This window comes from Ambystoma mexicanum, chromosome 5p, assembly GCF_040938575.1.
Source record: "Ambystoma mexicanum isolate Mex_15411 chromosome 5p, UKY_AmexF1_1, whole genome shotgun sequence".
Classification (NCBI taxonomy): Eukaryota; Metazoa; Chordata; class Amphibia; order Caudata; family Ambystomatidae; genus Ambystoma; species Ambystoma mexicanum.
Window position 1 is genome coordinate 136394182 of NC_090930.1, and position 15742 is coordinate 136409923.

Below are 15742 nucleotides of genomic sequence, written 5' to 3' on the forward strand. Positions count from 1 at the left end.
GAAAAAATAACAAAAATTGTGCCTGGACCGAAGAAGCAGAAAAAGATTTTCAGGAACTCAAGAAAAGGTTCACCTCCGCGCCAATCCTGCGACATCCTCGCCCAGATCTTCCTTATATCGTGGAAAAAGACGCTTCCAGTATAGCGATGGGAGCTGTCGTCTCACAAAGAGATCCAGAAACAGGCCAGCTACATCCAGTGGCCTTTTGGTCGAAAAAATTCTCTCCTCCGGAGATTAATTATGCTATCACGGACAAAGAACTCTTGGTGATTAAATCTGCCTTTAAGGCCTGGCGGCACTACCTTCTGGGGGCCAGACACACCATTACAGTTATCACGGACCACCGAAACATGCAATACCTTAAAACAGCTAAAGCCCAGTCTTCACTCCAATTGCGGTGGGCCCTTTTCTTTGCTGAATACGACTGTCATCACTTTTCGACCAGGGTTTAAGAATGGAAAAGCTGACGCACTCTCTCGTACAGACACTGATGACTTGGTATATACGACCCCAGACCCAGTCCCCATCATACCGGAAGACAAACTCTTGGGCCTTACTACGGCCTTAACCCAAGTAGAACTAAGAGATAAGATTCAACGAAACATGAACCCAGATGCCTTCCTCGCATGGCAAGCGCAAGGAGAACAATATTCCATTAAAGATCAATTACCCTTTTTTAAGGATCGTTTGTATGTACCCACCAAGGACTTACAACAACAAATCGTTTCAGGTTATCACGATTCTCTGATCGAAGGGCACCTTGGAATCACCAAGACTCTAGCCAAGGTAAAACAGAACTTCTGGTGGCCTGCCTGGCGTAAGGATGTCATCCAATATATTCAGTCCTGTGGTGTCTGTGCACAAAATAAGTCGCAAAAACAAAAACCATCCGTCTTTCTGCAACCTTTTGACATTCCTCCCACTCCATGGCACACTCTTTCCCTCGACTTCATCATTGACCTACCTCCCAGCCAAGGGTTTAACACCATCCTCGTAGTCGTGGACTTATTCTCAAAAATGGCACATTTTATTCCACTCAAGGGCCTCCCTGACGCATCTACGCTAGCCAAAGTGTTCCTGGATGGTATTGTCAAACTACATGGCTTTCCATCAGTCCTGATCTCCGACCAAGGTAGCCTGTTCGTCTCCAACTTCTGGAGAAAGTGTTGCACAATGGCGCAAATTGACATCCGGCTATCAACTAGCCATCACACTCAAACGGACGGTCAAACCAAGAGGACCAACCAGACCCTCAAACAATACCTACGGTGCATGTTGCATCATGAACGAAGAGACTGGAAAGATTTACTTTGGATAGCCGAGTACGCATATAATAATTCCTTGCATTCAAGTATTGGACAAACACCCCTTTTATACCCTTTATGGTAGACATCCACGTACCTTAGAACTGGATCTCCCAACAAGTTTGGAAATACCAGCAGTAAAAACTCTTCACACCAACATCACTCAAGCTTTCAAAAGGGCCAAAGAACATCTTACTCACGCCAAAGAAAAACGAAAGCAATTTGCCGACCAACACCGGAAAAAGGCCCCTGACTATCAGGTAGGAGGCAAGGTCTGGCTGGCCGCCAAATTTGTACCCATTAAAGGAACCCAGACCTTTCAACCCAGGTACTTAGGGCCTTACACCATCAAGGCAATTATTAATCCAGCGTCCGTCAAACTGGATTTACCAGCTAATCTACAAATCCATCTAGTGTTCCACGTGTCCCTTCTAAAACCGATGCAGCCTGCTACACGGATTGGGACACCACCAAAACCCATACTTATTGACGGGGAACCAGAATTCGAAGTCAGAAGCATCTTGGATTCCAAATACTCAAGGGGCAAGCTTTACTATCTAGTTGATTGGAAAGGATTTGGACCCCACGATAGGTCCTGGGAACCTTGTGGGAACATTCATGCACCACGTCTAATCAAAAAATACCATTGAAACTTCCCAACTAAGCCTGGGCCAGACACAAGGGACACCTTGAGAGAGGCCTTGGGGGGGAGTGCTGTCACGACACGTATAAAAAAAAACCCTGGCCAGCCCATGTGCCAGGAGGGGCCTTGGATCGGGTCTCAAACAAACTCAGGCATCCTTTGCTGAAGCCCTCTTGGGGCCAGTCCGGGCGCCGTTGGCGCCAGGCTCATACTTCGTGAGGACTTGTATTTTGGTACTACTTTGTTTCCAATGCCAGCCAACATGGAGGCACCCACACAGCTTGGTTCCCTTCGAACCAAGCTATGCGGTATAGTGTTTTGGGTGTGGTAGCCTAGGAACTACTTTACCTGGACTACTTTTCTGAAGCTACTTAAACCACACCCGACTTGAATGACATGCTTTGCGTTACTTTGCAATCCTGCAACGTGACGCTCATCGTGTTCAGCTGTACCTGCGAACCTCGGAAGAACAGCATCTGAAAAACAAAAGGACATCGTTAATAGCAGAAGCTTACCTGTAATTCCATCGCTAACTGCCCTCAGCTCCTGCAAACAACATCCAAGGATCAGGGAGCCTCCCGGACCAACGGATCTGCAAAAAGGGAGAAACAGGACATTAGACATTTTACAATCGTGCTGGAAGCTTACCTCACGAGGTAATGGATTCCGGGAGTCTGTTTTTCATTGTGCTCTCATCCACTCGCAGCACCTCAGCGGCCTGTGAGGAAAAGAAGAAGAAAACACAGGTTAGCTTTAAAAGACAATAAAGGTGCTGTGCTTCGCGCTTTCTCTTAACTAGAAACGTGCCTCTGCATCTGGCACGCCAGCATCAAGACCTTCGCACCTGAAAAGAAGGAGATAAAGACATTAACAAATTCCCACCATAAACAGAACAACTAACAGAACAACTAACAAACCTACCTGCCTACCAGCAGATTCGGGGTCACAGCAGGCCTGGGCACAAGGAAGGCGTACTGCACCAGTGAAGCAACTCGGGCAGCTCGCCAACAAACGTCAAGCGCCCCTGCACAAGAAACGCAGGACGGATAGCTCACCCTACAAATAACTAAGATTCATAATTCAGCACTGGGCAACTACGCATCCAGGGTTCCAGATCTCAGAGCCTTCCAGACGCCCCCGGGGATATCAGGTGAGCATAACACCCGGTCAGTCTCTCTCTGCTTGCACTGCCTGTAAATGGAGCTTTCGCACACACCGGAACGGGATGTCGGACACAGAGAGCTTCCCTCTCCCGCGGGACAGCTGGAAACAGTACAGCTTCCCGGTGTGCGTTCCCTGCATCCAGGAATCCCGATTTCTGCCACCTTCTCGGTATGGTGTCCCACTGTCAACACACCGGCGGCTGAGGCTTTTACTTCTTCCTGCTACTTCTCTATGGTCCACATCGGAAAGGGCCTTAAATGTTTAAAGGTCCCACTCAGGTGTGGGTCATTACAGCCGCTAGACTGCTCACCACAATTTGGTAACTCTGGACCCCTCTTCCTCGTCTCAGTACTAAGAGCATTATGGGACTTTAAGTCCATAATGGTATTATTTGTTTACAATTGTTTAATTCACTCTGTTTGAGTGATTTATAGGATGTACTTTAAGAGGAAAAGTTCAAAGGAAATAAGGGGTTTCTCTTGGGTCTATAATTCGAACACAATGTAGAATTGTAACTATTACAAATAGTTGTGTTAACTCTGTGACCCTTACATTTACCATTTTCATGTTTACAAAAAGGAATATCATACTTGGCACCTTGTGTAAATCTTCCATTAAATATTCAGGCATTAGAGAAACCTCATCCTCAGAAAGGGTAAATACAGCATCTCTCCTGGCGGAGTCACCACAGTCCCTTGACAGCATTCTCCTCCCATGTGATCCTCCCTCCGAACACCAACCCCAGGGTTAGGATCAGGAAGCAGCTGCCTTTGCCTGGCCACCTGGGAGGAGACGTTAGGCTGGGATTCGTGATGACTCTGAAGGATTCATCACAGTACTTACATGCTTTGTGTGATGTGAAAAACCAGAGGGTGTTTCACATCCCAGTCCCCGGGGATCACTTACTCAGGTGGCCAGGGAAGGGCCATTGCTTTTGGAGCCCGGCCCTGGGGGTGGACAAGCGAAGAAGGATCACTGGGTAGTGGTCCTCAGGGAGTGGGAGAGAGACACCCAATAGCAAGACATGGTATCCCATTTTTCCAGCTACCCCAGAAATCACTGTCCCTACCTATTGTATGGGAAACTACATCTCCCAGAATTCATCCCCACTTCACCTTCCCAAAACCACTGAGACGAGGAAGAGGAGGATCGACATGATGAGGATTACCTCCAATGTTGTATCAGAGCTATGTCACACTAATGAGGTCAGGCAGAGTCAGGCTTGTAATCTCAATCACACACACCTGAGACTTGTTAACTCTTGGCAGAGTGATAAAAGGTGGCAGTCACAAGCACATAGAGAGCGCAACTGGCGGCCGAGATAAGCAGTTCCAACGAAGTCAAAGGAGCGAGGTGCTGTCAAGCAGGAAGGCAGCAGACTGTGCGAGAAAAGTGGCAAGAGGCAGACACCCTGGTGGGAGTCCTGTGTTTGCAGACAGCTGTGAGCGACTCGAACGGAACGACGTGTGCACCCGAGAAGCACGGCTTGCAGGTGCTCCAGGAGAGCCGGCTCCCCTCCCGAGGATGAAGCAAGGTCTGGGAGGAAACACAATGCTGCAGGAGACGGCCTTGGAAGCAAGCAGGAATGCATTGTTGAAGAAAACCCAACAGGTACAGTGAGTGATCTGAAGGCCTCCCCATGTGAGAAGTAAGCGGGGGAGCACCACTAACGAAAGATTGCGATTGAGAATGCTTAATGAAACAGAACTACTATGGTGAGACGAGAAAGGATACAGATTAACAGAGGGGTTTGCGAGGAATCATCAGTTCTTCTAAAAACTCTGTAAATCTGCATAAAAATTACGTTCCGTGCAAGATATGGGAAGCAATTGAGAATCACTGTTAAGCAAAGCAAATACAGGAAAATAATCCGTATATAGTTGATAAAGATTGTGAAAGGGCTAAGCGGCCAAAGTAAGAAAACCTGCTGAGAGCATAAAATACCAAGTAAGAAAACCTGATGAGAGCATAACAAACCTTTTGAAATTGATAAAACTGTTCAAGTGAGATGTTGGGTGGTCATGCAAAGGTCTGAGTCAAATCCTTGCAATTTCGAAAACCTTCAATAGTAATAGCCCAAGGAACAAGAAGTTGAAACAAGAGCCTTAAGACTTGGGGAAGGGAATACCAAGGTAAAAGGAAAAGGCAGGTTTGGGCCCGGCAGAGGGAAACCTGTATTGAACGTTTGATGAATGGAAAGGGCCTATTGAAATATTGTGAAATGAAGGTGAACATTGTGCTGTGGTGAAAGAAAAGGTAACTTTGAATCAGGTTTGAGTCCGGCAGAGGAGGACCTGTGTAAGAGGGTGGTCCTATGGTTGTTTCAGAACTGAATTGTACATGGAAAACAAGACTAAAAGAGCTTAAAGGAGCTGGTGAACTGTGCAGGTGTCTCAGTAAGCCAGAGTGTGCTGAACTTGATGAAACTGCTTCTGTCACCTATCCATCTGAACTCCCTAAACCCCTATGCTAGTAAACGTCAGAAAGGGAACTGCTATACAAGCCATTCTGACACTTCTTTTGATAACACTTTTGATTTCCCCTGTATACATTTGTGTTTAGAGAAAGAGGGCTACGTTTTTAGAGAAAGAGGACTAAGTTAGGTTTCTTCAGTATACGCCTTTATAATTTGACTTAGACTGATGAAAAATTATTTTCTTTTGTTTCATAGTTGAGACTACACCCTGTTGATTTTCTATATAAAGGTTTTTGAAACTTGCATCTGTTGTCGTGTATATCTCCTGCTGATACCATGGCCTCTTTACAGTGAATAGTGAGTAAATATGAAGTGCGCTGGGCTTCCTTAAGAAGGAAGTGGCCCTTGTCTAGACTGGCAATGCAAGGTATGACATATTACAGATCCAGGTCTGTTCCCAATTGCGACTGCATTGGGACACTGTTGTGTCCCATGGCTGGCGGAGTTGGTATGGCTCATAGCTGACCGCTATGCCACGTCTATCCGGAGGCTCAGGTATCACCACCTGACCTCCGTTACTCCCCCGTACAGAAATGTCAATGACACCTGAAGGTGTTGGTCAGATTCAGATGACTGTCTGGTTCACAGCCTATATCCCCCGTTAGGCTACCCACAATGCAGAGCAGTATTTCAGCTTGTTTCAGAGACTTGGGTAAGTTAGAGTCAATGACAAGACACATAATCACTAGAAACAAAGCCAGTTACAGCTCCAACACTAGGAGAGAGGAGTGTATGAAATGTAAATCAGGGTCCCAACTGAGTTGCACATTTAGAGTTTCAAGTATCAAGGTATGGGTTTGGACAAGACGACCATGGGGCTATCTTCCAAAATATTTTCTTCTCACTCATACAGAGCACATCCATCAAGGTCTCTGATCCATACTACACTACCCTGACAGGCGCAGCAGTCTCAGGAGCATGGATGCGCTGCGTTTTACGTTCTAAGCTGCAGTGGCCAATCGCGTTCACTTTATCTTATTCAGATGAACAGTTCTGTAGTGTAAGGGATGCATTGTATCAAAAGCATGACACTGGCACAAGAGTTACACAACCTTTATTAGATTCTTGGGGTTTGGAGAAACTCCTACTTTGCCCTATAGCTATGACGGGAGTAGTAGCCACCATCGAATAATAAAGAAAACAGAGTCCTAGTCAGTCTTTGTTAAATCAGAATGGCCTATACTAACAAAACCTAATGCCTGCCCAATCTCTCATACAAAGATTATGTGAAGGGGAATATTTCTGCAAAGAAAAATCAGTGTTATAACATAAAGGATCAAAGTGGCTGAGTCAGCTCTCCTCCCCACGTTGGACAGCACAAAGAAAGGCAGCCCCCGTAGAAAGGATGACACACTCTGGCTCAGGTTCTCAAAACAAAGGCAGTCAAAATGTGGATCGAGGCCCGCTTTGCCTTCCACGTTAAAGTAACTTATTCCAAAATAACCAAAAGTTATTTTACAGTTCAACAAAAGGTTCACATAGGTCTCCCTCCGTCGGGCTCGGACCTCTCAAAGCTTTAACAGTTCACATAGGTCTTGCTCAGCTCGGCTCAGACCTCTCAATCAACAAGTACCTGATTCAACGCAGGTCTCCCTCAGCCGGCCTCGGACCTCGCAATCACAACACTTGCAGGGGTTCCCTTCCCCAAGCTTAATTCACATTCGTTAGGGGTTTGCTTCCCCTAACCTATCACACTTTTGGTCTCCCATGGTCAGACTCAGACCTTTTACTGATGTCGAAGACTTTCGAATGTGTGAGGCTTTTACCATAGACCTCCGCAGGACCACTTTGACTTTCTCTTCAGCTCTCACTCTTATGTTATTTGCCCCAGTGTTTCTTAGTCTTGGTAGTTCAGTACCATAAGCACAAAGCGTCAAAGAAATCTTTCGCTTCAAGCTTTCACCTTTTCACTTCCCCTTTGGCTGCGGTTAATCTTGACCATTACGCATTTCAGAGTTTGTTCACTTTGCTGCTTTATAACAAAACAGTTCACATTTCGCAGGAGACTTTCGAGTGGGCTACTTCCTTTCGCCAGACCACTCAGCTACTCACTATCACTGGCTTCACAGTTATCCTGCCAGGTTCATCACTGGTTAGCTTTCTTTCGCATCTCATCAGCAGGTGCACAACCTCACTTGTGAGATACACTGTTGGGGCTTCAATCTTTCCTTGATACAACCCAGCCTTTCATGTCTTTCACTAACTCACTGGTTGTGCACGTTCCTTTCTTGTCTCTGTGGCTTTGATTCACGAGTCAAGGTTAATACCACAGGCTTGGCCTTGCCTTCCCAACTCTGTCGTTCACCCGGTAGGGTCGCTGGTTTCCTTCAAACACAATGCAGGTTTCTTCTTGGCTGTGATTTGGCTTTCTCTGTGTCTCCTTCATGGTTTCCCGGAAGCAACGACCTTCTGCGGGGATCTTCCGGTTTTCCCTACCCTTTGCTCTAGTCCCTTGGTCGGTCGTCCTGCTCCAGTAGGTTCGCCTTCACCCCAGAAGTTCTGCTTCATCTCGTGTTTCACCTTGCTCAAAGTGTGTCTCTAAGTACTTCTTTTTATCCGTGTGGGGAGAGCTTATGGGTGATTAAAGTCAATTGCCTGACCCGATTAGTGGGACATGTCTAATGAGATATGTAAGGGATAGCCTCTTTACTCTCAGTCGCCCTCTTCGTGTAGAAAGGGGGGGTGTTGGGACGTTGGAAGATCCTATAAAATAGGATGGGGCATGAGTACAGGAAAGGGGGAATACTGCATCTCACTATCAGTTGCCTCACCCCCACTCCCTGAAGACCCCTCACCCAGGTGATCCTCCCGCATTGGTCCACCCCCAGGGTTTGGATCCAAAGGTGATGGCTGTGCCCTGGTCACCTGAGAGAGAGATCCCCGGGGACTAGAAAGTGAGACACCCTTTGGTTTCACACATACACTTCCCCTATGCGATGTAGCTACATCTGTTCTCTTCTGGACCCTCCTTTTCCTGAGGGTTTGAAGAGAACAGGTAGATGAAGGGTCTAGGGATCATTGCATACTACTCTGTTGCTCTTCTTTTGTTCCCGGGATACACTGGGATCTGATGGTACTATTTTTTGAATATCCCATAAAACTTAAGTGAGTCATTTGCAGAGTTAACCGAGGACTCATGGTGGGTCACCTCATCTTGGAAGTTCAATTCTGTCCAATCCCATATGGGAGAGGTGTAAGAACAACAATCAGTTAGCCATTGGGTGTGAGGTGAAAACTCGCCTGGTGAATGTGTTAGGTCTTGAAGGAAGGTGGAAAAATTAGGGACGTCCCTGCCTATGATTACCTCTTCTGGAAGCCCTGGGATAACTGCTGATGAAATGAGCATTGGCTCCTCTCTAATATTAATTGACATGAGTACTTGGTTGTAGATTTGTTGTTCCCGTGAGGGATGACTTCTCAAGATCTGCTTGTTAAACTAGATAGGCTCTTACTGCGGTTTATTTTCTACCAGAATCTTTCCGTTAACCACAGCTGTTTCATAGATGGTGATTTACATTCACATATACCAACTGGTTCTGTAATTTCTTCCAGAACTTCCCATTCTTCACCTCTCAGACATCCTATCTCCATAGGTTCTTCCCTTGCTGTTTTGGACATTGTCTTGCCATATGACCGGTTTCTCTACATGAGAAACAGATAGGAGGAGGAGGCTTCAAACATTTTAGTTCCTCTCTTCTGGTCTCCTATCGAAGTTTAGGTTCTACTTTTTTAACTCCACCCTCTCTTTCATCATCCATTCTTTTGGTTTAAAAAGGTTTCCTCTTCGCTCTGATGTATGTGGCATAGAGTGGTAAAATGGTTTTTGATCTTTTCTATCCTCACGTCTATGTAGGGTATAGAAGTATTTTACGGCCTCCAAATTGGATTGGGCCATTTCAATGGTCTATTTATTTTTTAAACCTTTATTAATTACTGGCAACAAGGTACAGGACAGTAGGGTTACATTCTACAATGTAAGATTTAGCATATTAATTACAGACACCTATGCATACAGACAGCACGAGAGACAGGAATGCATTACTGAGTTACTATTTGTAGGAGATAACATGTTTCAGTTTGGTTTCGGTACATCAGGATCACAGAGGTAAGAGCGGAAGGCCGCCCAGGCATCTCGGGGTCTGGAGTGGTAGGGGGGGGGAAACATATAGGTCTTCACACTCTTGAGCCCATGTTAATGCAATCATCCATTCCTTTGTGCTGGGGGGGGGGGTTCCTGTCTTTCCATTTCAATGAAATCGCCCTTTTTGCGATCATGCATGCTATATACACAAACCACCCGGTGAGTTTTACTAGTAATAGTCGGCCAAATGCTAAAGAGCGTGCCTTGGGGGTCTTGGTCAAGTGGGATGGATAATACCTGTGAATTTATGTTCAGAATGCAGTCCCAGTATTCTCCTATCCGAGGACATGCCCAGAACATGTGTAGGTGGTCTGCGGGAGAATGTTGGCATCTTAGACAGGCCTGAGGACGTGTATGAGCCATCTTGGAGAGTCTGGCCGGAGTGTAGAACAGTCTATTCAGGAGTTTGAACTGCATAAATTTGAATATAAAATTCAGTGAGACTTTTTGGGAATGCATTCGCATGCGAGTCCACTGGTTATCCGTAATTTCGGAGCCTAGTTCTCGGGACCCGCCCTGGCGTGATCGGGAGGTAAGGGGGGGGAGTAGTATCTATCAGTATCTTATACAGTGTAGAGAGAATATGTCTACAATCCCCTGAATTTGCAATAAAGACCAATGAAGCGGTCTCCGGGGTTCAATCGGATATGAGGGCCATCTGGCAGATATGCCGCCCGCAGCCTATAGTATTTGAGGTGTTCCATACCCGAGTTCCCGTGACCGGGTTTCCAGGTGTCAGGTGATGAATTGGCCCTGGCCCTGGGAAGAGGTCCGCCAGGGCCATATAGCCTAAGCGTTCCCATGTTGACTGGATCGCGGTAGTAGGGTCTCTCCATGTCCGTGTGGGTAAATAGTAGGCACCATATCGAACGCTTTTTGAGCGTTGATCGTTATTGTGACTGCTTGTGCAGCGGGGTGAATCCTAGCCATTATATTGACTAACCTCCTGATGTTCAGAGTGGTGGATCTTCCTGGGATGAAGTGCCCGCATGATGGGCAACAGTTGGTGAGCCGCCCGTGTTTGAGGACAGGGGGGCTTTGTTTGTCCTGTCTAGTGTGCGGTCCAGGACGAGGTTTATGTCCCCTCCCATATCAAGGGTAGGCCGAGATATGCAGCCAGAATATCATTGTACTGGGCAAAGAATTCTGTGAATCTGTGTTTGGACAATAACTGTTTATGAGAATGACTTCTAGCCCTTCCAGAGCCCCGTGTATTACAAGGAACCTACCATCAGGATCCACATGGGTGTGTTTTGCTATGAAATTCAGGGATTTGTGGACCAGTACAATGACGCTTCTGGATTGAGTAGAGAATTAGGTGAAGTATCTATGTCCCATGTTGCGGCAAGTGTTTTCTTTGGCATGAGTTTCTTGAAGGAATAGTAAACTGGTTTTATGCCTATGTGCGTGAGACATTATTTTGCAGGATTTAGGGAAGTTGCCCAGGCCCCGGATGTTCCAGCTTAGAATCTTTACCTGTTGTGCCATTGCTCATTCAATAGGTCATGGTTATACCTTTATGTTTGTGTAGCTGCAGTATCTCCAGTGTAAGTATCCTGTGTGCCTCTGAACCCAGTTGCGATTTTTTTAATACATTCCACATGTTATTCTGGTGGATAGACGCAACAAGCGCTCTGGTAACAACTTAAGCAACGGACGTATTGAATAGCCCTAGGGCCGGGTTGTCAGTAGCGCCCTTGCCCTCGTAGTGTAGCCGAGGAATTCTTCTCGCCAATCTACCGAACTAGTCAGTACAATCAACAAACAGAACAGTTGATTGGCGGAAAGATGGAATGTCAACGAAGAATCCAGAACCCGATGGAACAGGATACTGGAACGGGATGTCTTCTCAAGGTGTACAGGCAAGACCGCCAGACAACTGCACTAAGAGCAATAATCACATAGATGCGATAGTATGCAAAATAAATGCAGATATCAGAATAGAAATCCACCACTAACCTGTGTAGTTCTTCAGAATCTCCGATTCTCCGAATATTCCCAAGGAAGGAATAAGAAGTAAGGTAGAGGCCAACCCAAGATCAAGAACCAGTATAGATCCAGAAATGAAGGCAAAGCAAGAAGCAGGAGGAAATCCAAGCTGACTGTCCAAAGAGCAAAACCTAACCCGACGGCACGAGGACGCCTAAAAGGTACAATAAGGCAGTCTCTAGTCCGTGTACCAAAGGTGAAGAGTTCCAATGCAGGTGGACAATCCTAGCAGGGTAGGACCGAGGACGATCCGAGGTCGAAGAGCAGGGCTGGCAGCAAAAGTACAAAGGAGTAATCAAAGCAGGTCCGTGGACGATCCGAGGTCGAAGAGCAGGACTGGCAGCAAAAGTACAAAGGAGTAATCAAAGCAGGTCCGTGGACGATCCGAGGTCGAAGAGCAGGAAGACAAGGCAAGGGGGGACAAGAAGCTGGATACAAGAGAAAGCAAGCCGCTAGAATACAAGATTCAGAAGCGCCGGCAAAACGAACAGGCGTGGCTTATATAACAGTCACATGATCACTATACGTCAACTTAACGTGTAGAGGGAAAAGTGACAGACGTGAGAGGACGCCATCGTCTCCATGCCAACTTCCAAGATCCCGGCAGACGAGATCTTAAAGGGACCGTAACCACCGTTCGTTGACAAATACGAGAGCCACAAGTATTAGTTCTCGTGGAAGCCGGATAACTACGGCGTCCCAACACAGATGATCTCTGCCGATACTTGACACGGGTTGTGACCCCTTTTAGGTGTCCCTACACTGCTCCCTCACTGCCTACGCCAACCCAGCAGTGTAGATCCCTATCCTTACCATCACCCCAACTATCCCTACATGCCAACACAGCGTAAGGACTGAGAACAGCATACTTCCAACTAGTAACTGCAAATGGGAGCGCCGTTGCCACACGAACATCGACAAACGGACCGTATGTCCTAACCATAGCTAGTGTTCAGGTGGCGAGCTAAAGGAAGGTTACAAGCAGCACATAACGTTTCATGAAATATAGGCATTGATCCTAGCTCAGAGTATGCAATAGGGGGTCAGTCTTCTTCTGCTGGATCCTCCGGGGGGCCAGGCATCGGGATTTGCCCTTCATTAAACTTCACTGCTTCACTGGGTACCGTGAAGAAGTACAGCTTGCCTCGGAATTGTAGTTTGAGGCAGGCCAGGAATAATATTGCATATCGTACATTTTGTTCCTGGAGCATCTTTTTGACTCCAATAAATTGGCGCTGCTCTAGCTGTACAGGGATAGAGAAGTCCAGGAATATACAGACAATTTGGGATCCGAGTCTCAATTCTTTCTTTTCCCAGGCTAAGCAGAGAATTGTGTCTCTGCTATAATAGGCCTGGGAAAGTCACCTGGCTTCGGCTTGGGTGATAGGGCACGGTGAGCGCAGTCCACTGCGAAGAACAGGGAGAGAGAGGGTTGATCCAGTAGGTCCTTAAGAAGCTTTTTCGACTGCCAGTTCCATATTACCGGTCAGTGCATTTTCCGGGACCCCCACTATCCTAACATTATTTTTACGGGAATGCAATTCAAGGTGATCGCACTTGCCCTTGACTTGTTTCATGTCTCTGGGGAGGGGGGGCCACTGTGTCTTGCAGTGAGCGGATGTTATCTTCGTTGGTGCCAATCATGTCCTCTGCTTCGGGTTATTCGGGCTCCCTCCTGTGCCGTCTGAGAACAGATCGAGGCCACACTGGCGTTGATGTCATCCCATTTTTTCGTGCACAGCTGCAAAGCCCTTCGCCATGGCCTCCATCATTACCGTAAGGTCCGGGACTGTATTGGTCGACGGAGCTGAGGTGGATGGATCCAATGGTGAATGTCGAGGTTGGCTTGGATCTTCTCCATTGTGCCTGCCTTCTTCTCTCTGCCAGACCCCTTGGTCATGGCTGACTGTTATTGAGCTGAGTAGTGCAGACCCTGTGGTGTGGGGCCAGTAGTTTGGAGTCAGCTGCAGGATCTCTGCAGTTCCCGTGACACAGATACCGCCAAGTATCAGATCCAGTCACTAGATGTGGGCTCTGGCACAGGTTGCGGGGGGTGGGCAAGGTAGTGTATCGTGGGAGACCTCGGAGAGTTCACATGTAGAGTGTAGTTCGTCTCCCGGTCCTGTCATTCTGAGAAGTATGCAGCCTTTCTGAGCAGCGGCGGGTCACCCGGCCGTTGGATCCCACTGGAGGTGTGAGTTTGCTCCTTGTTTGGGAAGCTCGAAATGCCAAGATGGAGTGTGGCCTAGGGGACCCCTCTCCTCGGTCGGGTTGTGGTGAGGTAAAGGTACCTCTGTGCGCTTCTGGATAGGGTTCCTTCACAATATGCAATTGGGTGTTCCAGTATATAGGTTGTGGCCCGTAGCCAGGCATTGGTGTGCCCCTTTTAGGGGTGAAAACTGTGTGCTTCGACAAAGAGCTGCAAGGTGTTCAGATGTGCCCCCTTTGGGGGAAAACAGGCTCTGGGCTAGCAAGGGTGCTGCAGAGAGTGAGCTGAGGTTTTCCTGGAGGATCCAGTGCAACTGGCTTGTTAAGGAGAGCTGCCTGGGCCTTTCTAAGAGTTTTGCGACTTTGATGTGGGGTGCAACCCGCTCCTTGGGTACCAGCACCCGGATATGGTCGACCTACCACCTAATATACAGACTTATGGGGCCAGCGACAGATACGAGAAATGCGGGTAATGGGGGCCTTGCCTTAGCGCCACTGGAGCAAAGTCCGCCCAGCTTGGAACGTGCGTTAACTGGAGAGCCCCACAGGAGTAAGCAAGGGTGGCGGCGGGTCTGGGAAGAGGCTCTCACCTTGTGCGTAGGGAGTATGTAGTGGCTTCAAGGCCGCCAGGCAGTTCTGAAGGTACTGCTGGCAGTGATCACTGTGCCGTGAGGTCCAAGGGTAGTGAAGTGTCATGGGGAGCGAGCTATGCTGCTAATTCCAGGGGTCGTAGTTGTAGGCAGGCCTTCAGATAGAGCCCACATGCCCCCGGCCCTTACTTGAATCAGGTGGAGCCAGGGATTGGCTCGGGTCCAGCGGCATGTCCCTCCGCTCCAGCACAGAGGCGAGTGCCGGTTTGGCCGTGGGGGAAGAGAGGGGAGACAGACAGGCCCAAGGTCAGTCTGCTGAGTTACTTAGGAGATCCAGGCCATGCTGGGCTCACGGGCAGATCCACTGTATTAGGAGAGCCGCGACGTTGAGGTCTTTAGGGCTGTGTCCTGCGCTCAGCGAGGACCAACCCGACTCTGCGAGTACACGCCGCTGAAGGGAGCAGAGTCTTCCCAGTTTGCTCTGATGCGTATGCAATGGGGGATGTGAACGGGTGGGCCAGACGCCACAAGGCTGAGAAGTGTAGTGTCCGCAGGGTGCAGCGTAGGTTGGCGTGGTGTCTCCCGACCGTATTTATAGGGCTGAGGAAGAGACGAGAACGCCATCATATGAGATCGTTTTCTCACGTAGCACAGAGCTACGGAGCTAGGCAGCCATTTTCCAGGCTGCTCAACAGCACCCGCTAGACTTGGTTTATTTCGCTGCAACACCGCCTTTTGTAAATATGGAGGTAACGAGTTAACAAATTGTTCCAGGGTTATCATTTCTATCAGTTCATCCAGATTTCTTTTAGCCACCCATAAAGTTGTCTTTTTAATTTGTTCTCCTTATTCTAATGGGGTTTCTACTGGATTCAGTTGGATACTTCTTAACTTTTGGCTATACAAGTTGCTGGTCTGACCTACTCTTTTAAGCAGTCCCTCTTTAATTGAGGTAAAGGTGGTCCCCACTGGGAGATTGAGTAACTGGCAGGTAGTTTGTAATTCCCCTTTCAGCAATGGTCCCAGGCCATCCGAATGCTCTGCTAGCAGGTCAAAATTCAAAAAGTGTATTTTTAGAGGTGTTTTGTGCTTCTGTAGCAACTAAAATTATGAACTTATTAAAATTGAAGGATTTTATAAATGAAGGATAAATATTACTATTACAAATCCTCCTTCCCATCACGGCAACTACGACACTGATGCTAACTCACTGAACTCAATCTACCA